Below are 25,058 nucleotides of genomic sequence, written 5' to 3'. Positions count from 1 at the left end.
ATGAGCCCCTTAATACCCATTGCTAAGAGTAGAGCTATAGTGAGTCTGGGGAGAGTGACTGTCACACTCTTGAATCTAAATTGGTAAGAATTGTATCTTTTATCTTTTAATAAAAAATAACCAAAGCTAACTAATTTCTTCCAAAAATAAAATACTAGTAGAAAAAAGAATATTGATAAAAATATAAATATAGATATGTATTTATTACTTCAAAAATTATATATAAAAGCTAATAGTTATACAATTACGATATATTGTCTTCCCACTCCTGACTACAAAATGAAAGTTCATAATTAGCTTTGATACTCACTAATAGTGCTATGAGGAACACCTAGAGACATGGTGAATTGGTAGTTCTAAAAATCTTTTATTTATAAATCCTTTATTTACAAACAAATCTTGAAATATATAGAAATGATTAAAAAAATGAAATTAAACAATGCAAATCACAATATCCCTAACCCAAGATGGAGAATCACTCTTACAGACCAATCACAACTGAAGAATATCCTCCTTTCACCTCTATGTCTTGACAGAGCTGCCATCCCTCCTTTCGCCAATAAGTCTAGTAGAAATGATGATCCATCCTTTTTCCTCGAAGCTCAGTGAGGTGTAAATCCCTCCTTTCTCTTTAAAGCCTGGTAAAGATATTGAATCCTTAGCCTTCTCGGTTAGTAGGTCCCTAACCCTAAAGACTCTCATTCCTTAGAGCTCCTCCCCAATAGCTACACACACATAATTGGAGGACCCAAGGTGTAGATTATTTAGATCAATTGTGTGAATCTCATCACACTCCCTTAACTCCCTCAAGGCTCTTTTCCCTCCCTCAACCTCACATCCTTTTTATCTTGTGAATTGAACTCTCCAAGCTCTCTCATACAATATAAAATGTAACTTAACTGCCAATAGACTCTCTCCTCAAGGCTCTTCTGCCTCTCTCAACCTCACCTCCTTTTTATCTTGTGAATTGGACTCTCCAATCTCTCTCATAAAATAGAAAATGTAACTTAACTGCCAATAAACTCTCTCCTAAAGAAAAAAAGAGTTAATAAATAGGGCTATCAAAAATCTTAAGTTTTAATTTACCAGCCTCATATCGTATAATATGATAATAAGTTCATACATTGAATATTGCAATCTAGGAGCACAACAATATATTTTGATGATTATAAATATTATTATATGTTTATTTAGTTTCTCCTACTTTATATATTGTATATATTTTTCTTGTGCACTACTAACTTATTTAGGTATAATATATATGAAGTAAGACCAAGGATTCAAGGCTCAAGGCTATGCTGTATCAGTGTATGTGTCAATTTATATCTCAAAGAGTCTACAATTTTTATTTTTCTTGAGCCTATATGTATAATAGATGTTTATTGGCTTAAGAATCATGCACACACATAGTAGGGCGAGTGTAATTATATATTTTAATTTATTTATGGATCATACATGATGATCTTGATCATACTGAACAATCAATGTAATAAAAAATAATTAAAATATTTAATTAAATGAGATTTATTTGTAATAGAATATAGCTAATTGTGTTGTACTATCACAACATTATACATGGCGAATAACTATATTTAGTATCCCCACCCTCATTTTAATTACATAATAATTTAAATTTTAAAAGTTATTCTAATTGTAATTTATAAAGTTTAAATATCTTACATAATTTAATATTTATGATTAAATAATCAAATAAGGATTAATTGTGATTGATGATTGTATTGTATGATCTTGATCATACTTGATGATTAGTTGATCAACCTTCTAGATGATAGTGACTATTCAATTAAACTATTCATACTGAATGATATTGGAATGTAAAAAAGAAAATAAATTATTGTACTAAAGAATATGAGTATCATACTGTATGATCAGAAGTAGCTAAATTGAAAATTAGGATTTTTTAAATCCCTCTTAATAAATCTTTTCTTATTTGAGAGAAAAGTCTTTTGGCAGTCAAGGGTTCTATTTTTTCTATGCAAGCGTTTGAAGAGAGAGTAATGTATAAGGAAGAGAGAGAGAGAGAGAGAGAGAGAGAGAGAGAGAGAGAGAGAGAGAGAGAGGGTGAGGTTCTGTGAGAGGGAGAAGAGCCTTGAAAGACTTATGAGAGTGTGAGAGAGGTTTTCACATGATTCCTCTAGCTGACCTGAACTTGAGGTCCTCTAGTTATGTTAAAAGGAACTTTATAAAGGGAAGTCTTTGTTGTCAAAGGCTTGCTATTCAAGGAGGCAAGTGGTATGGTGACTCCATCAGATCAAGGAGGCGAAAGGAAGACACAAAGATTCCACTGGATCGAGGAGGTGAAAGTAGGAGTCATTGACTCTTCCAAACTGATGAAGTGAAAGGAGTACATGGCGGTTATACCCAATTGAGGGGGTGAAAGGAGGGATTCTTTGGATGTGATGAGTCTATAAAGGTGCATTCTCTGTTGATGGAAAGGGTCAATGGCTTCACTTCCTAGTTGTGGGCTGATGGAGAGTCACTGTGTTAGTGAAATTCTCGAAGAGAGGAACTTTGGGGAGTGAATGTGCGCCAAATTGATCAAACCACTATAAAACTTAGTTTGTCTTTTTTACTTTTTGCATTTACTTTCAAAACTTTTATTTCCTTGTAATTTAATTTTTAACACCCTGGTTAGATTATGATTGCACTTATGAAAGAAGATTATTATGATTTATGTGTTTTTAAAAGTAAAAAAAAAAATTTAGAAAAAGAAAAAAAACATTGTTATTAGTTTTCTACAAAATCCAATAATATAAAAATTTGCACTTGCTTTAAAGTTATGTTATTATGCTTATTCAAACACTTTCACATAAAATCAGATTTATTCAAAAAGTTTTGTTGTTTTTTTTTTTAAATCACCAATTTCCCCCCTCTTGGTGTGTCATCTTCACTATCTGATCACAATTGAACACTTTCAATACGATTAGTTGAATCACATAATATATCATCTAGGATGATCCAAGTTCATCCAGGAGAACTTTTTACCGATCATTACATACGATCTATGATTGTACAATATGATCCTAAATGAAGATTATATCTAACTCAATTCATTAATTAGTGGGATTAAATTAGAAAACTTAATTAAAGATCATAGAGTACGAAACAGTTCGTACAATACTATTAGTTTAAATTCTAAACTTCAAATTTGCCAAATTTAAGTAATTATATATGATTTGATGGTGGAATATCTCAAAATAATTGATCATCCTATATGATCTGATGATCATACAATCTAATTAATTATACATAAATTTTTATCAATCTCATTTATATAAATATTTAAATAATTTTTATCTTAATATATTGAACAATATGATTATGATCATACAATAAGATTTTATAAAAAAATAAAATATTTAATTTTTATCGTCTTGTGTGTGTGCACGATTTCCAAGCCAACATACACTTATTATATATATAGACTTAAGAAAAATTAAAAAAATACAAATTTTATAACATACAGACTAACTTTTATATTGACACTACAGTGTCTTGAGATGATTACTCAGTCATTGCTTAGTATATGTTGTACCTTAAATAATTAGAAGCATATACAATAAATTTCCAAAAAGTGATACGGGAATAAGTAAATGAAAAATCTAAAAATACTTGAAATAATCAAAATAGACTATCGGACAACTCCGAAATTGCAATAATCTCCAATTTTTTAATGATAGAAAATATTATTAGTTGGGATTATAAAATTGCAAGTTTGATTTTTATTTCCTGCAAAGTTCTCCCCCTCACTAAGTACTTTCTTTAAAAATGAGAAAAATATTTAATTTTTTATTCTAAATATTATTATTATTTTAATTTTAAATAAATAACACATAACACATAATCTCTAAAGAACAAAAGTGCACTAAGAAGAAAAAAATGATACAACCAACACTACATGCTCCCTTTTTGACATCACAAAAAAGATGAACTACAAATAAAATAGAAACACTAAAAATACTGAATAAAATAGGAAATAATGATAAAATTACATTAGCATTCATCATTTAGTCCTACAAGTAAAAAAAAAAAAGAAATAAAACATATAATTATGCATGAAACTCAAACACAAACCAAACACAACAAAAACAATCAAAGAATGTAACTACTTACGCAAACACCCCAATTTTCTAAGCACTTAGGTCAATGACACTAAGTCTAGTTCTAAGCGTGCTGAATGTATCATAGTTTATGGGTTAGGTGAAAATATCAGCTAGTTGATTTTTAGTATTCATTATTGTAATTTTATATCACCCTTGGTTACATGATCACTAATGAAGTGACGTCTAATATGTAGGTGTTTTGTATGGGAATGCTAAATGAAGTTTTTTGATATAAAAATTGCACTAGCATTGACTCACTTAATAAGGATTATTCCCACAGGGAACATCTATAACTTATTTCTTTAGCCAAAGGGTTTGGGGTACACTGCTTCCTATAACAACATACTCAACATCTATAATCGACAAGGCTATGGAGTTTTGCTTCCTATTATGAGTATTTACAATACTCTAATTATTTTCAATGAAATGAGGGAGGCTTTAATAAAAGCTTGAATCTATGTAAAGATATGTATGGCTCAGCTAATATCAACACAGATATAAGATGAACTATATTTCAAAGAGGTTCAAAGAGTAATATTCTCAGATGTAGACTTATTGTTGGAACCCTCGATCATAATCGTCAATTATACATTTTTATAAATATAGACAACTTCAAGTTATCTCATGTCCTTGTTAGATTTAGGTGTATCAGTCAACATAATGGCTCTTATAACCCTTAATTACATATAGGTGGATACTCTTAAATGTAGTTCTAATAAAATGATGTTGCGAGGATTCATTGAAAAAGGTGTAAAGGATATGTGTTCTATATCCTTAATATTAAAAATAGATGGCCTTAGAACTAAAGCCACATTTTATTAAATATATTTGAAAACTTTGTTTAATGCTCTCTTTGGTGAATTTTTATTTGGTCCGGTGTCCTGATGTAGCTCTACATCTGAATACCTATTATCTGGTGCCACGTAGCAGCCTGAAAGCCCAAGGAGAACCCATCTAATTCTGGAGATTATGCACGTGTTTTAAACTATCGCGGGTCGGCCCGATGTAGTATATATGAATTGGACACAAAAAGTTAAAAATACGTGCCTTCTTTACAGGTATAATAACCTTTTGGCATAAATTTCTAAAGATATTATACATTTTTTAGGGTTTACATACCGTAGAGAAAGATTTTGTGAAGGGTTCGAGGAGAAGGAAGGTTCAAAAATGGTTTTCTCTTTGGAAGATTTTGAATATTTTGAGGAAATTTTAGGGACGTCTAATGTTGATGAAGATTTTTTTGATTTATTACAAGTAATTGCTTATTTATAATAATTGATGAAGTTTTTTCTCATTTTTTGTTGCTTCATTACGATATACCTTGTTATCAACGTATATGACACCTAATAAAATCAGAACTGAGAAATACCCTGCTTAATGTATAACCCTATACCGAGCTTAATCATGAGTAACAATTTGTGTATTGAGTTTAACGTATGACACAACTCAGTACAGATCAGTACTTATAGGTATTGCTCGGTATGAACTCATTGCACAGAAGTACCGAGCAAATCAAAAATCGGTGTAAATAGGACCGATATTAGTAGAGAGTATATAAGACATATGAACTTATTGGTACTAAACTGAAAGTATTAAGTTATGTGACTCTTTTTATTCACAGGGTGTTTACAACCCTGAGAAGGAAGCATTTGATAAATATTGCCAGTACGCGCATTCTCATGGATTTAGTATTCGAAAAGAGCATCACTTGTTCTGGCCAAATTCTAGGAAAATCAAAATCAAAGGATTTTGTGTGTTCCAAAATAGGATTCAAGAAGGAGACTGACAAGAATACAAAGGTAAAATATCAAAAATTATGTACAAGAACCAGATGTCCAGCCATGATTAGATTTTTGATAAGTGAAGATGGGATTTTGATGGTGAATAAATCTATAGAGAGTCACAATCACGAACTGGCTAGGCTGGATGATCAATATTTTCTCAGGTCATCTAGAAATATTAGTGATGAGAATGCATATGTTCTGAAATCTATGTCAGAAATTGGGATAAGAATAATTAATGCATTCACATACCTATCTGATGAAGTGGGAGGTGTAGGTAATCTAGGTTTACAATGAGGGATGCATACAACTACATTAAAAAAGAAAGAAGAGCCAATATTGAGAATGAGGACACCAATTCACTAATCTGATTGTTTAAAGAATGAGAAACTAATGACAACTTATTTGCTTGGGATGTGCAAACTGATGAAGATGATAGGTTGTTGAATTTTTTTGGGTTGATGGATTGAGAGAATTGATTGTGACTGCTTTGGGGATGTGATTATTTTTGATACAAGCTATTGTTTAAATAAATATAACTTAGACTATACCCCTATTATTGGAGTGAATAATCACTAGCAAAATATTTTATTAGGTGTGGCATTTTTATCTGAGGAGAATATTAAGTCATTTACATGCTATTTAGAACATTTTTAAGAATAATAGATAACAAACATCCTATGACTATATTTATCGATCAGGACCAAGCAATGGACAGGGAAATAGAGATTGCATTACCTAATATACAACATAGGTTGTGCCAATGGAATATGTACAAGAAGGCTCCTTCCAAAGTTTGGTGCTTTAACAATAACAATAAAGTGAAAGGCCTATTTTATTATTATTTCAGCAAGTGTGATTATGTGGAGGAGTTTGAGAGCAAGTGGAATGAAATGATCATAGAAGGGAACCTCCAGAACCATCAATGGTTGAATAATTTATACAAAATCAAGGAGAAGTGGTCTACAACATTCAACAAAAATTATTTTAATCTTAGCATTTTATCTACACAATGTAGTGAGTCCACCAATCATGTATGCCATGAATACTCCAATCCAACAAGTACTATCATTGAGTATTTCCTAAGGTTGAAAAAGGTGATGAAGACTTGGCGTAGGAATGAACAAGATGAAGATTTTAGATGTAGTCAATTGGATATATAATCTTATATGAAAAGTAGCTCAATATTAAAGCAAGATGCCCAATTTTATTTGAGAAAGTTGTACTCATTTTTTGAAGAGGAGTTCTTATATGGGCTTGGTGGTCTGTGTATTGAACATTCTTCACCGGATTTATCTACATTTTCCATCACGAACATAGACAACTCATTTGAGTCACATAAGTGGGTTGTTAATTTTAATTATTTAGAAGGAACCATACAATGTAGTTGTGCAAAGTTGGAGATGATGGGTATATCATATTCTCAATGCATGAGAGTTATGAGATAGTTGATATTATTAATATCCCTGTTAAATATTTACTCCAAAGATGGTTAGCCAGAGGTCAAAAAGATTTATATTATGGAGGTAAAATCTTAGGTATAGGCAACAATGTGTGCGAACCGATTAGGGGGTCATGTAACATGATGTTTAGAAATTATATTTGCCGATTTACATATCAAATTAGCACTGAAGCACAGGGTAATGAGAAGGCTGAAAAGTGTGTGATAGATGCGATGAGTATAATGGCTGAAAAAGTACATTCATCAAGGAAGGCAAAAAAAAAATAATCCCATATGTGGGGCCGGCAATAAAACTATTAAAGATCCTACGAAGTGCTGGCCAAAGGTCATCTCAAATGCAAGATTGAAGGATCACTGGGAGAAAAGGAAGAGCAAAAAAGTTAAACCCATAGAGAGAAATCCTCCTACAAGCATACAGTTTACACCTAGAGAAACAGACAGTCAATCATCTTTTATGTAAGGTGAGTAGACATGATTTTTTGAAATTTACAATTTGCTAGAAAGTTATATTTGATTATGGTAGATAGTTTAATTTGATTTTGGATTCCTGATGTTGTACACAGATTTTACAATTTGATATAACTCGGTATTACACTGTTTAGCTCAGTATATGTCATTTTATTTTATTACTCGGTATAAGTAGTTATTACTAAGTACCGAGTTTGGTTCTTATACTCAGTACAAGTAGGTAATATAAGTTACTACTCAGTACTCAACCATAGAACTTGTTACTACTAGGTACTATGCCTGTATAGAGCAGTACTGAGTTGTATTTATTATGCAGAAATGAATAATACACATAAAAAACACATAGATTATGTACAAATAAATTACTCCATTTATTCCAAAAAATTTAATGAATATTAGTACATAAAAGGGCATATGCAAATTCAGCCTTGAATAATGTCATACTAGATTGCCAGTTTTTATGAACATCCCATTGAACTGATTCATGCTGGATGACAGTTTCCATATATTTACATACAAACAGGCCACAGTCAACGCTATTATCTTGTGTTGGCACGTTTGTAATTAATTTGATAGGCCACTTCATTAGGTCATCGTTAAAAATGTTCTTTGTTTCCTCATATAAATGTGATATCTAAAAAATGTAAATGAAGTTAACATACAATATCGTTATTCCAAAAATTAAAGTCTAATATAAGTAATACTTACAACTTTTGGGAGTATGGCCTTGTGAGTTGCTTTCGGTAATGAATCAAAAGATTGCCATAATTTTTTGCTCTTATTTCCAACTAGAAGTGTCCAATGTTTTTCTTTTATTATGGGAACAAGGATTAAATTGACACTCATAACAGCTATTCTGGTTATATACGAGAAGAAGCCAGTTGTGTCCGTCTCAGGTGAGATGATGTAGTAACCCTAGAATAAATAAAATTGGTGATTACATGTAATATGTTTCAAACAATCAAATAAAATTAGTAATGTTTACTAACCCAATGGAAACTAGAAATATAAATAAAAGGTTGATAAAGGCCAGGGCAAAGATCATTCTTCTGGGCTAATAAATGAGTAAATGCATCAACGTGATTATTATCAAGCTCATATGCTAGTAATAACTCGTCGAATTGGCTTGTTTAAATAACTATATTCTCAAATTTAAAAATAGTATCTCCCATGGTTAATTCAATAAATGTTAATTAGAATAGAAGATTACACAAGAAAAAAAGCTTACTACTCGGTATTTACTCGGTATTACTCGGTACTATTCTGTATAATGCATACAAACACCTGTTAGGGTAATATACCAAGTATGTTTCATATATTACCGAGTATGTGTCATATAGTACCGAGTATGTTTCATATAGTACTGAGTTTGCTCGGTATGTTCCATTTGCTCGGTATGGCTTGGTACTGATCGATATAAGGCATAGAATCATCACTTAGCATAATATACCGACCAATACCAAGTATGTTTGATATTGTACCGAGTATGTGTCATATAGTACCGAGTATGTTTCACATAGTACCAAGTTTGCTCAGTATGTACCATTTGCTCGGTATGGCTCGATAGGGTTCGATATAAGGCATAAAATCAGCACTTAATGTAATATACCGACCAATACTGAGTATGTTTCATATAGTACCGAGTATGTGTCATATAGTACCGAGTATGTTTCACATAGTACCAAGTTTGCTTAGTATGTTCCATTTGCTCGGTATGGCTCGATATGGTTCGATATAAGGCATAAAATCAGCACTTAGCATAATATACCAACTGATACTGACTAGGTTTCATATAGTACTGAGTTATATTTAACGATATTATAAGTTACAAATCAGTATAAGTAGTGTTCTCACTTATCCTTGAATTGTTTCAGGCTATTGTCGATGAATATCCGTTTATCTTCATTATTACAAATCACCCAGGGTATTCTAATACTTCAGGTATAGGCCACTTTTCTATTATTTTGAAGTCATCAACTTCATGAACGATCTTAGAAGTAGCAGGACCCATAATTGATTCAGCCTTTATTGCTTTTGTTGGTTTTTCCTTGTTCTTAGTTATTTTAGCAGCAGGATCAGATGCAGGAGCAGGAGTAGGAGCAGGAGCATTAGTTGGAATCAGCTCAATCTTCTTCTCCTTGGAGCTCAATTTTTCTTTCTTTTTTTCCTTGTGTGGGCAGAGAACCCTTCGGCTGTTCACACTCTCCAAGTGTAGGCAGAGAACCCTTTGGCTATTCACACTCTCAAAGTGTAGGCAGCGAACCCTTCGGCTGTTCACACTCTCCAAGTGTAGGCAGCGAACCCTTCGGCTATTTACACTTTCATAGTGTCGGCAGCGAACCGGATCTCCTTGACAGATCTTCTCACAAGAAATCTAGAAGGAAGAAAGAAAAGAGTGAAGTAATCCCAATTCACAAGTAGAGATTCTTACCTTTGAACTCTAAGTGAAGCCTTCACGCTCCAGTGGTAGGAATCCTCCCTTGAATGCACTCTCACACTCTCTCCTTAGCTATTCTCTCAAGAGGCACGAAGATCAAATGATAAAAAGATTGGCTGGCAGTCTAATTTGGACTATTTATACAAAAGACAAGAAAAACCGCCCAAAAACTGCAAGTTTTCAATTCTGTACGCTGTGGATCATCCCGTACGATCGTGGATCGTCCTGGACGATTTTACTTAAAAGATTTAAAATGACCCTATTTGAATATGTGTACAAAATGTCTTCATACAGCTGATCATCCCGTACGAACTAGGTTCGTCCGGTACGAACGGTTATTACAAAGGTCGGTTCTAGAAACTGCTGAAAACCGTTCTAAGTCGGTTAATCGTTTGGACAAAAATTTATTCATCTAGGCAAAATTTTTACAGAGGACCGATCATCCTGGATGATTATTAATTTCGTCTGGATGAAAATTTTCCAGAGGACCAATCGCCATGAACGATAATTTAATTTCGTTTGGACAAAAATTTTACAGAGAACCAATCGTCCTGGACGATTATGAAATTCGTCCCGGACGAATAGGACTCAGAAAATTTTTCAAGCAAGTTCCTATTCGTTCCATGTGCTCAATAGGACATAACTGTCTGATCGTCCCGTATGAACGGATATCGTCCAGTACGATCAGTATAAAATTTTTATGATCTCCTTATGTGTGTGTGTATGTTTTTATTCGCTCAATTATAATAACTCCTTTTCAATTTAATTTCAAAGAAGCTCAAACTTCAAATTTTACAAAGTATCTCATTCTGAATTTGATTTGAAGTCTTCGTAGTATGGAGTTCATTTTTCCTGAAATGTTAGTACACACAAGAGCAAATACAAATCTTCTAAAATTGTTAGGAGATAACTACACATTTGAACAATAATGTTTGGAATCATCAAAACTACATAAGTTGCAAAATGTAAAGCATTCAAATAGCAACTATCTTAATAATATCCACAGGTTTTGGTGCAACATATGTGGTAGATGGGGTGACTTCTATTTTCTTCGATATAGTTCTTGATGAAGAAGATTTTCCAGAACTTTCAGTCCTGTAACTTTTAAAAGATGCAGGAAAGTGATCATGCAAGAACTTCTCTATAACACCATATTTCACTATACTCTCCTCTTTCATATCAACTACTACTTGTTCTAAGGCCCCAACACGTCTTTCAAATAAACTATTTGATGCTTCGATCGAGGATGGCTTCTTCTTCAATAAGTTTTTCTGGCTAAAAAGTTTATATATGGCTTGATTTAGGATCTTAAAGTTTATCTCTTCAGTTATAGGACTTGGTTCAGGAGCACTGCTTGATGGAATTTCATGTGGGCTTGGAATCTTTATTGGACTAGGTGGAGTAGGTGGAGATGATTAAGGTCCAATGGAGGATTCTTTCTGTGTATCGATTGGTTGTTGGGTACGAATTATAGTTGGGCTGGGAATCCTTATTGGACTGGCTGGAGTCGGTGGAGATGGAGAGGGGGACTTAGAAGAGATCTTTGTCATTGTATGTGAAAATGGTGTAAGTTGGAGATGTTCTCTTGCTGGATAATTCGAAGAACTATGAAATAAAGTCTTGTCATCATCTATAATTCCTTGTAAATGGTTGATAATCTGAATAAAAATGATATATAGTCAAATGAAATATATAATTTTATAATACATTTAAATTAAAATACATAATTGTGCTACCTCATGATCCTCAAGGTCTGCAAATATATTATTCACGTCTTTCTCACTGTATATAAAATTACCGTCCCACCGAGTAAAATGGGGTCGGGATAGTTCGTCCTGTTTGGCGTGGATAGTTGTATGTTCAAGAAATCATATATGAAAAAATAAGACAATATAAATATGATTGATCATGCCAAATTTAACCTTTATCATTAGTTAAATTAAACAAAAATTACAATTATGTACTCACAATTACAATCATGACAAATCCATTGACGTATCCCAGTGAGTAGCCTTTGGATTGTTTATTTGCTATTGTATTGAATTCATTTACCAGGAAACCCCGATTGGATTCTGGCCAGTTGTTTGTATTAAAGTTACAACATTTTCTGCAACGTCCAAAATTGCAGTTGGTATACAGAAGTTAGCCATTGGATAAAACAGGTTGGATAATAAGTAAAAGATGAATTCTTTCACCAATTCTTCCATTGGAGTTGAATCATCCATTTTCTCAATGTCATGGAGAATGTTATTGGCTATTTTTTCACTGACTCTAGCATTGCATACCTCAAATATAATACCTTTATTGGGCAAGCCTATGATCAGGGCAATCTCATTGGATGTGAAATCTAACTTATGTCCATTAATAAAAAAACTCTATGTCTTTAAATCCCACTTCGATAACAACATATACACAAGCAGAACATTATGAGGGATTGGAGGAACATTGAGGAATTGACTAACTTGGAGCTGATGCAGTCTTTCAATAAATTGATCTCCAAATTTTTGAACTAGTTGATTACAAACTTCTCTAAAAGTCAAAGTTCGACATCTAAAATGAATCTTTGGAGAATAACCCTGCATAATAAATAAATAAAAAATAATATTCAAAGCTTATACCAAGTATTAAAGACATTAGGTACCGAGTAGTACATAACATATTATATAGCAACGACAAACATGATTTGGAGGATATAAAAAAACTTATACCGAGTAATAATTTTGAATACCGAGCAGTACCGAGTAATATTAAAGACCTATCCATTCATATCCAAAGCTTGAAAAAATTTTAACTCAGTATGAAATATAAAAATTATTACGTAACAACGATAAGCAATATTTGGAAAATATATGTAAGCTTATACCGACTAATATTTTTAAATATAAAGTAATATCGAGCAATATTGTAGACCTTCAAATTCGATTCATATCCCTAAATTTTCACTAAGTACTAAATATAAAATATATTATATAAAAATGACAAATAATAATTCGAAGATATATCTAAGCGTATACCGAATAATAATTATGAATACCGAGCAAAATTATAGATATTTCTATACGAATCATATCAAACCTTTTCAAAAAATTTAACTTGGTACAAAATTAATAATATATTATATAATAAAGATAAATATTATTTGAAAGATTTATTTATGCTTATACCGAGTATTAACTTTCAATACCGAGCAGTACCGAGTAATATTACATATCTTTCTATCCGATTCATATCAAAGCTTTTCAAAATATTTCAGTAAGTACAAAATATATACTATATTATATATTAGAGATAAACATTATTTCAAAGATTTATGTAATATTATACCGAGTATAAACTTTCAATACCGAGCAATTCCGAGCGGTACCAATTGTGTATACCTAAAAATGACTATTGTAGAAAATATATTTTGAAATGCAAAAAAAATTACGTATATTTTTCCAAAAATATTAACTATTTCTTAAATATCTTCATGTTCATACCGAGCGATATCGATCGGTTATAAGAAATACCAATCGGTACCGAATAGTACTGAGCTGTACCGACCACGAAGCTCGAATTGATTAAAGATGATTTTATACGAGAGATTGAAAGTTTTATAGCAACCATTACAGTTTGCAAGTATACCCTAGATTCCTAAACATTTTATATGAGAAAAAATATTTGATTTAGAAATAAACCAACTAACCTGAGGAATTATTTTTATGAAGTTAATCAACCGGAAAGTTGCTTCTGAATGACGCCAAAAAAATGCTTCTGAATGCGAAGAACAGATGCTGGAAGAAAGCTTCATCTTTGAAAATGATAAGCTGAAGCGAATAGCCACCGCTCTTTATTTGAAAAATTACCATAATTTTTGGGTCCGCTGGTTGGGCCGTCATCATTCAAAATACGCACGTGCTATAAACCCAATCTTCGCCGGACTAGGTCCATGGTAATGGGCTAGCTACATGACACTAGATAATAGGTGTCCAGATGTAGAGCTACATCAAGACACTGAACCAAATAAAAATTCTCTCCTTTTTGGTAGAACTTAGCTTCATGAATATAAAATGGCGCCTTTCCCTTTCCACTAGTATATTAAATACTCTTACGAGGGGGGTTGACATGCAAAAGATTGCCTTTCCCTCTGAAAGGATTTGTATTTCCATCATTCAAGAGTATTGATAGACTGAGGAACCCTGAACAACATCTTGCACATTTCAGAGCTCATTACTGACTCGCTGGAGCTAGTGATGCATTGTTATTTAGGAAATTTATCAGTAGCTTATTCGACACTACATTTGATTGGTATGTTAACTATGCAATTCGTCGGTCCATACTTTTAATGACTTGGAAGGGTTATTTTTAAAGAGGTTTTCTAGTGTAAATCATCATACTACTATCAGTGATATCATAGTAAAGAAGGAAAGATCAGGTGAAATTATGCTAGACTATATTCTAAGATGGAGGAATCTTTGTATGATGTGCGAGTTGCAGCTAATCTCGAAGAGGAAGCTGAGCTATTATTTTTGTAAGGTTGTGATTTTATGTGACGTGTGAGCTATAGCTAATCTCCATGCTGAACTATGTAATTGGCCAGTCCATACTTTTAATGACTTAGAAGGGTTTGTAATTAAAACCTTCTAGAAGCTATAGAGTAAAGCCTATAATCTCCAAGAGGAAGCCGAGCTATCATTTTTGAAAGACAAATCTTCTTTAAAAATAAAGATTTTAAATACTCAAAAAGTTTTGGAAAAGAAATCAAGATTAGTGTCTGTAATGGATAAGGGGAAATATCCAATACAAATTAAAGCAGAGAATTAGAAGTGACCTCCTCAATATTAGTAGTACAATAGACAACAAAATCATCAATAGTTTAGACCTCAATATAATTTTACCTATGAAGAGAGAAGAGAAAAGTTTAAGGCACTTAAAAATAAAACTTACCATTTAAAAGAGAGGCTATCATAAGAATTTTCAAAACTCTTTTAAAGAGACCAAAGTTAAATCTACAAGATCCCAGGAGACTAGAAAATGCGAATAAATTAGGACAACCCAATTATTGCTCATACCATAAAATGCTCAATCTTGAATTAAAAGACTACATAACTTTCAAAGAATGGTATGTAATGAATATTAGAGATGGGTTAGTTGTGATACAAAAGAAATATTTAGTTGATTCAAACCAAGGATTAGCTTGTTGCAAATCTGGACCTATGTCATGTGATTTTGATGATAATAAACATTATTAGATTCTATACTATGCTATCTCCTATTATGATTATTATTATTATTATTGCATATTTATTTTTTGTGCACTAATATTTTAGGTCCACCCATACCGTGTAAAGTGATTAACTCAAGACAAGGCAGAATAGGGTTATGTGTCTTAAATAGTTTGTATTTCTACTTTTATTTTTTTTTCTATATTTTTTTTGATTCAAGTCATGTATTTAATGGATGCTAAACATGGTGACCATGCACCCATACACTCAGGGAAGTGAGATAGTGAGAAAATTAAACATGTAATTTTTTGAACATATCATACTATACGATCAACTATTCAAAAAATCATTATAATGACTAATTGCATACTTAAAGCTATTTGAACTATTCGTATTATATAATATTTTTTATTTTTTTAATTGTATTGTATAATATAAATTGTACAAGATGACCAGTTAAAATCAAGATCTAAGCCACCACTTAAAATTATGACAATATTTTTAAAATCAAAATTTTGTACTAATCATATAGGATGATAAGTATCATATTGGATGATATAATCAAATCTTATCTAAATTAATGTTATAATTAGGGGATCAAATTTGGATAAATTGATCCAATTAGATCATGTTGTATGATTTAACCAATCATACTATACAAAATGATATTTGTATGTGATGATATTTATTCACCAGTAACTCTATGGTATAATAGTCCAATTCGATTGAGATAATTATAGTGGATGATGCACTATATCATTCTAGTCAATCAACTCAAATTCTTGAACTGATTGTACAACATCTTATTACTCGTAGAATACTAATAGGGCTTTTTGAATTTATTATACTATATGATATGGTATCATACTGTACAATCAGTGTCAACAAAAATAAATTATTTGGGCTTTTTGTGAAGCCTTGTATAAAAGTTCTCTTAATAGATTTGTTTCAAGTCTTTGGATATTAGGTTTTTTGGAGAGAAAGCTTGGAGAAGAGATCTTGGAGAGCTTTGGGAAGGAGATAGGAAAGTTTGAGTGTGAGGGGTTTTCATATGATTTATCTGAGCAACATTTTGCCTTGTTTCCTCTGAGTGTTTTGCTTGGTTTCTTGCGTGGCTCTGGGAAGAAGATCATGAGCCTAAAGACTATTGAGGTTCTCTTCCTTCACCAGGCATGTGAAAAAGGAGATCAAGATTCTCTTACTTTACTAAGATGGTGAAAAAGGAGCGCTAGGCCCTCTGCCTTCAACAGGAGGGTGAAAAAGATATCAAGATTATCTGCCTTCACAAATCGAGTAAGAAAGAGGTCATGGTTCTCTGCAGCACGAGGTTGGTGAAAAGATTGTAAGGGCTTCTCTATCTAGCAATGGGGGCTAAAGAGAGACACTAAAGTTTTAGTGAAATACTTCAGAGAGGAGTCTGAGGAGTGGAAGTAGGTCATTATTTGTCTAAACCACTATAAAATTTAGAGTGTGTTCTTTCTAGTTTTACTTTTTTACAATTTTAGTTTTTTAGAAATTTCATAGAAGAAAATTATCTATTTGATGATATATTGAGTTTAGTTATTCATTATCATCATAATTAAAATTTTTATTTCATAATTTTGCTTCCGTATTGGGTGATAATTTTGTTGTGTTCTATGTTATTAATATATATATATATATATAGTTTTGTGTTTATAGTAAGTTTGTTTAAAACTAATAATTTATCCTCCTCTTGGTGTGCTTATGGATAATTCATCGAGGATTAACTTCCTACATTGATCTTTCATAGCTAAATGTATAATTTGTGAGCCTTATGTGCTTTCATCCTTTATAAATTTTGATAATAATGGGGATGTAGCATTATCCCACTCTTCTAAGAGAATTTTAAATAAGATATATTATTCATCTTTTCAGGAATATGTAGGAATCCCATCCAGGCTAATATGGCAGCTCCTGATAGAGACAAAAAATGTTCCTAATAAAGTATGAGTCATTCAAGTTTTTATAATCTCAAAGAAGAAAGAAGAGAATAATGTTAAGGTTATGTCAGATAAAATAGTTATTTCTATCGATGGAGAGTCCAAAACTCATAAGCCTTTAATATTATATAACTTTTACTTTGTTCCTCTAGGGATTAAGAAAGTAATAAAAGAAATAGACTCTATGTACATTAAATTTATATATGCAATTGAATATTTGGATCAAAATATAAATAACGAAGAAATTAATTCTCAGGAAATATCTACAAATGAATTAGAAATATATTATCAATATTTTCTTCATAGTGACTCTATTGATCTTGATGTTCAGGGTGATTCTATCAATATTAAATTATAAATGTCTAATTTAGATAATTCATTAGAAGATAATGCCAAGATAATTAATAAGAAAAAAGTAGAGCATTCCGATACTTCTTCTCTTGAAGAGGTGGTCGAAGTTAACGGTCGTAGTGGTAAAGTTATGCCTTTGTGAACTTTAGTAACATATAAAGGGAAATAAGTGGAAAATAATTTAGAAGCTCCATATCAACCTCAACCAATTTAAGATTCAGATACAATAAATCTAGAACATCCAAAAGTGGGTTATAATGTTTTAGCAAATCTTAGAAAATTGACTGTGAAACTTAGCATTTATGATGCTCTGGTTCATTCCAAAGAAATGAGGGAGGCTTTAAAGCCATACTTTACCCAAAGATCCATTTGACTTAGCTACCATCAATGAAGTCAAAAGAAGCACTATACTTCAAAGAAGTTCTAGAAATCACATTTTTATATAAAGATTTGCTACTGGAAATTATAGATCAAACTTGTTCATTATACATCTCTATGAATGGATAATTTTAAATTGTCTCGTATTCTTGATTATCCGAGTGCATTTATTTTGAGGCAAAGTAGAACTCTCACAATTTTGAAAGTGGATACTCCCAAACTCAGTTATGATAAAATGATGTTGTGAGGATTCAATGAGAACAGTGAGAGAGCTTTAGGTTCGATAACCCTCTTGTTAGAAGTAGAAACCTTAAAAATAGGAGCAAAATTTTATATATTTCAAAGTTACTTTTAATGCTCTTCTAGGTGGAACCTGACTCTATGAACATAAAATGGTAACTTCCACCTTGCATTAGTGTATAAAATACTCTTAATAGGGGGTAGAGCACTATATTAAAGGTGATTTATAACCTTTTTCAATTTATGAAGTCAGTATATAAGAAGATGCTTCAAACTATCTACCTAAAAAGTAGACTATTCATTCTAAAAATCTCAAAATGGTTGAAATAAAACTAAAAGAAATAAAAGAAAAAAAATAAAAAAGAAAAGAAAAAGAAGAAGAAAAGGAAAAAGAACAACATTCTGATCTCAAACATGACGTTCACTGGTCACATAAATGTCCCTCATAAAGAGGTGGTAAAATGGTAAAAAGAACTAGTGTAAGAATCCAAGGATATCAAAACCAAATGGTAGAAGAAAGTGAAAATCAATAATTGAAAACAAGGATGCTTGTAATACATATTCATTTGGAATCTAGCTCGGAAGATGAATCTTATATGTTTGAGAAAAACCTATATGATGCAAAATATAAGACTATATGAAACAACCAAAGTTTGAGATTTATATTGAAGCTGATAAGAATGATGAAAGGGTCCAAGCCACAAGGGAAGCTGATTCAAATATGTCTAATTTCAAGAAATTCAAAAAGTGTATGGAAAATATTATCTTAACTCCATTATCCCAAAGCAATATAAATAGGTTAGAGGTGAAAGCCTCTCTTCCTTTAAACACTAACACTAAAGCCAATATCTTTATACCTTCAGCAGTAAACCCCCTGAAACTGATGTAACCCTCAATGATCTAGTTGTGGATGAGATAATAGAACTACCTCTATATTAATATTTGAACTTTGCAATAATTTTTTTTAAGCAAGGTTTACACTCTTAAATTTGACTAGAGGTGAAGCTCAGCAATTTGAACACATATGGATTACAAAATTTTATAAATACACTTAAATATTTTGTGTTGGCTTTACTACACCATGTTCATTTGATAATGATGAATATTTCTTAGTTATATAAAAAATCTACTCCTTAATAGTCTCTTTTTGGTGAACATCAAATCTTTTAATCAACTATATTTGGAAAGTTTAGATGATATGGATGACTCTCAAGTTAGGGATGCACCTCCTAAACATGAAGAGGAAATTAAATCCAAAATAGATGATCTAAAAAAAATAAATCTCGGCAACAGAGAAGACCCTTATCCAATTTTGATTAGTTATTTATTGAATGAGGATCTGATGAATAACATTATTAAGCTATTATTAGAATTCAAAGTCTATTTTGCTTGGAGCTATGAAGAGATACCTAGAAAATCTCCAACAAAAGTAGTTCACAAGTTGGCAATTCAACCAGAGATGGTTAAAGTAAAGCATGCTCCTTGACGAATGTGACTCGATAATGAGCAACACGTTGTTGTTAAAGTCAAGAAGTTAAAAAATGCTAGCTTTATTAAATAGGAAAAATATCTATTTTGGTTAGGTAGCATCATTCTAGTAAAAAAGAATAAAGGTTAAATATGCATCTATATTAATTTTAGAGATTTAAATATGGCCTGTCCTAAAGATAAGTTTATGCTTCCTTTACTAGAACTCATGGTAGATATTGCATCTTTACATGCAATATTTTCTTTTATAGGCAGTTCATTCATATACAATTAGATTAAGATAGATCTAGAAAATAAAAAGGATATATATGACTCAAAATAGAGATAGGAATTTACTACTACAAAGTTATGTCATTCGGATTAAAGAATGTTAAAGCAAGTTATCAATAAGCAATGACAAGGAATTTTTATGAACCTATCCACCATCAAGTGAATTGTTATGTTGACGATCTAGTCCTTAATAGTCTTGAAAGAGATGACCATAATATGACCTAAGAATTATTTTCTAAAGATTACACCAATATAATTTAAAAATGAATCGTTTGAAGTGTACTTTTGGTGTCCCTTTAGGAATTTTTTTGGGTTTTGTGGTTCAATATCATGGAATCAAAATTGATTAAAATAAATTTAAAGTAACAATATAAATACCTCAACCCAAAAGTCTTACCCAATTGAGATCTCTCCTAGGTTACTTAGCATACCTTAGAAGATTCATATCTGACCTTTCAGGTAGATATTATCCATTTGCAGTATTGAGTAAGAAAGATGCTCCATTTTTGTGGCATGAGAATTTGCATAAGGTGTTCGATAATATAAAGTAGTATCTAACAAACCCTTTAATTTTAGCTATTCCCATACCAGGGAAGCCATTAATACTATATACAACAACTTTAAGTGAATCTTTTGATACCTTATAGGCTCAGTATAATGAGTAAAGAAAAGAAAGACACTTAATTATCTATGTAGATGTTTATTGCTATTTGAAGTAATTTATCCTCCAATTGAGAAGCATTGTTTAGCCTTGATATTTGCCGCTTAGAAGTTGAGGCATTACATGCTTTCTCACAAATTAAATTTGATATCCATAATAAATTCTCACCAATATTTGATTACTCATCTAACATTATCAAGAAGACTAGTTTGAGGGTCAATGATTCTGTCATAATTTGAGATTACATTCACTCCTCTACAAGAAGTAAAAGGGAAAGCTATAACGGACTTCTCAGCAGCTCACCTGATGCTGGATAATTATTTAATAAATTATGAACTACTAGATGAACATATCATAGAATTAGTGCCAACTAAAAAATCTACATGGGAATTTTATTTAGATGTACTACTTCATGTCAACAAGTAGCATCTGATGATATTTCCAAAAGATAAGCTAGAATTAAAATAGTATTCATCTTGCCAAATAAAGGTTTGATGCATTACTCTTACCATATGTGAAAATCCTGTATGAATAATGAAGTTTAGTATGAAGCACTAAATGGATTAAATATGACAATCTTAAATAAAATTGAAGAGATTAAAATCTTTGAAGATTTGTAGCTTTTGATCAATCAGGTAGCTAAAATTTACAAAATGCTGAAAAAAACTCAGATTCCTTTTCATTAGTATATGATGTATTTACTAGAATAGATTCCAAATGTGACATTATATAGACTTATATATGGAAATAATTCTACAACAGATGCTCTCACTAAATTAACCAAAGCACTAACATGCCCCAAAGAAGATTCAATTTAGATAGAAGTGCAAGGTTGATAAGTTTTATCTCCAATAGACTTGAATATATAAATAGAAAATCATCAAATGAGGTGAATATTATTTTATCAATAGATATTGAATTGGGGGATCAGATAAAAACTTTTATCAAATAGTTGTGAGAAAATAAGCTCCCCCATGACAAATCAGTAACATATCAAATCAAAAGAAGATCAATGTTCTATGCTCTGATTAATGACACCTTATGTAGAATGTTGTTCGATCATATGCAATTGTGGTGCCTAAATAAATTAAAAACATGAAAGATCATAGAAGAAGTACATGTTGGGTTGTGTTGTTTGCACCAATCTACACCAAAAATGAAGATGAAAATTAAACAAATGGGATATTACTTGCCATTTATGATAGATCACTACATGAATGTTGTACACATATGTAATCAATGTCAGGTGTACAATGTACATCATCCACCAAATGTCCTGCATCCAACTTTTGCTTCTTGGCCTTTTAAAAGTTGAGGTATATACATTGTCGGTTCATATTAGAGGTCATAGATTCATATTAGCTATAATAGATTACTTCTAAAAATGGGAAAGAAGCACTTCCTTTGAGAAAATTCAAAGCACACCGTGTTCTAATATTTTTCAAAGAAAATATCATGTATCAATTTGGCATTCCTCACCAAATTATCTCAGATAATGGTCCTTCATTCATAAGTAATATAATAAATAGTTTTTCTAGATGTCACACTATCGATTGGAGAAATTCTACCATCTATTACCCTCGAGCAAATGGATTGGAAGAGGACTCCAAGAAAACTATGGTTAAAATATTAAAGAAAACCTTAGAAAATAATAAGTGTCAATGATAATAAATTATAAGATAACTTTAAATCAAAATCTTGAACTCTAATTAGAAGAGCTCAAAGGTTTGGAAAAGAAGCGTGTGGAGGCTCAACATAACCTAGAGTAACATAAAGCTAAAATGATCCAATCTCATGACAAATTGGTTCATCTGAAAACTTTCTAAGTAGATGACTTGGTATTAGTTCTAGTAAGCCCCATTTTATCTCATTGAAAGATAGGCAATAAATTTGAGACACCGTGGAAAGGATTGTTAGTAGTGAAAAAGGTGTACCAAGGAGGTTCTTAAAAGTTGATATATTATAAAGGGGATCATTATATATTACACATAAATGGATGTTATCTCAAGAAGTACCATGACTGTTTATGCATCATAAAGATTTTTTTGATAAAATAAATGTTGAAGTTTAAATTGTCGACATCGAAGTGTTATAAATCAAATTAGGTCCAAGTGATAGGTTTGGGTAATAAAATTTTTGTTGAATTTATGGACTTCGAAATAATTAAATTTTTATTGCAATTATTACCACCAAAATTCTTTATATTCACCATTTTGATATGGTCAAGTGAAGTTTGGTTTAATCCTTAAATTGTTCTCTTTCACTATTTCGATATGGTCAAGTGATTATAGGTTTCATTTCATCTCTATACTCACCATTTTGATACGGTCAAGTGAGTATTGAGTTATCCTCCATATTTAATATTTTAATTTGGTTAATTAAGTGTTGGATTCATCTGTTAAATCTTCCACATTTTCCATTTCAATATGGTCAAGTGAATGTCATATCATAAATCTATGTAATCTGCAATTGCGATATGGTTAAACAAACACTAACCCACCTTACCCCTTAAGATCTCTTTGTCAATTATTTCAATATGGTAAAATGATCATAGAATATCTCCTACTCACTATTTTGATATGGTCAACTGAGTATCTAAATATTTAGCATAAAAAATTAATGGAGGGAGTTAAACCTGGTTGAATGGTCCCTAATCACTACAAGAATGGGAGGGGGGGAGGGGGGGTGCGAGTTGAATTATTATTTTAATAAATTTTCCCCTTAAAGGTTCCTCTCTATAAATGATGTCAAACAAAAATGCTAGAAAAAGCAAAAAAATCATAGATCAAAATAAAATTTATTTTTTTGTTTGAGCAAAAAAGAAATATTTTTGATACTTTTAATTTTCTAATTTTGTTTCTATTAATTCTTTCTCACATAAACTAATTCACAGATATTACAAAATTTCTCACCATAGATTTCACAAGAATAATACACAAATATTAAAATGTGAGAAATAAAAATACATGTAAAAGAATGAGCGCACTAGAAATTTTATAGTGGTTCGATGAAAACTTGCACTACATCCACTCCTCAGAGTCCTCTCTAGGTATTGCACTAACTCCTTTAGTCTCTCCTTTATCCCCTTCGATAAGGCAGGGAATCCCTTACAAATCACTTCCACCAAACCTGGTGTGCAGAAATCAAAATACTTTTTCAGCCTCCTATTGAAGGTAGAAAATCTCAGAGCTTTGTCACCGTCTTAATGATGGTAGAATACCTTGGAATCCATTTCCACACTCCTGGTGAAGGTAGATATTCTCAACCTTTGACCTTGAAGCTTCTGTACATAGACCAACCTTAAAACTCACCAAGTCCTTGTAGTAAACAAGGTTCAAAAAAGCATGGATCAACCTTACAGAAACCCCTCAAACTCCTTCTCCCTCACACTCAATCCCACCTTCTCCTTCTCCAAAGCACTAGAGTTCTTCATCCTAGTTCATTCCATATCCAAAAGATATTTTCTTTTGCTTTAAAACAAGTATTTAAATAAAGCATAAAAAAACATTAATTTTTTATACTACCGACTCTAATCCTATAGTACGATATATAATTATATAGTATGATTAGTTCAATATAGAATAATAGTATTGTATGATAAACCTAAGCTTGTACGATCAATTCAAATATATGAACTTATCATCCAATATGATTTAAGTATTATACATTACAAGCTTTTCTTCCAACGATTAACGACTATTAATTAACATCCCTATTTGGAATCGGTTCATACCGTACAAACAAGGGCATCATACATTACGATGTTTAATATCAACTAACCCAAATTCAGTTGCTTAATTAGAGGATTAGATTTGACAAAATTTAAATTCATCGTACAGTACGATAGGGATCATACAACAGGATAAGTATAAATTTTGAATTTCAAAATATTGCCTAATTATTTATGATTGGCGGCAGGTTTCCTAATTAATACTGATCGTCAAATATGATCAGTATTTATACTGATCGTCAAATATGATCAGTATCATACATTAAAAAAAAAAAAAAAAAAAAAAAAAAACTTAACTTAATGATATAATTAAACCCGATTTAACTTAGATTCTATAATATGATGGAGATCATATAGTACGATTTGATAAAAAATTAATGTTTTTAAATCCCCCCATATTTATGTTTGTTCACGATCACTAACCTGGTATACTCTTTACATAGAACTTTTAACTCAAGAAATAGAAAATAAATAAATCAAATTATAAACTCTTATCAAATGAT

This window comes from Dendrobium catenatum, unplaced genomic scaffold (genome assembly GCF_001605985.2).
Source record: "Dendrobium catenatum unplaced genomic scaffold, ASM160598v2 fragScaff_scaffold_932, whole genome shotgun sequence".
Lineage (NCBI taxonomy): Eukaryota > Viridiplantae > Streptophyta > Magnoliopsida > Asparagales > Orchidaceae > Dendrobium > Dendrobium catenatum.
This window is presented reverse-complemented; position numbering follows the sequence as displayed.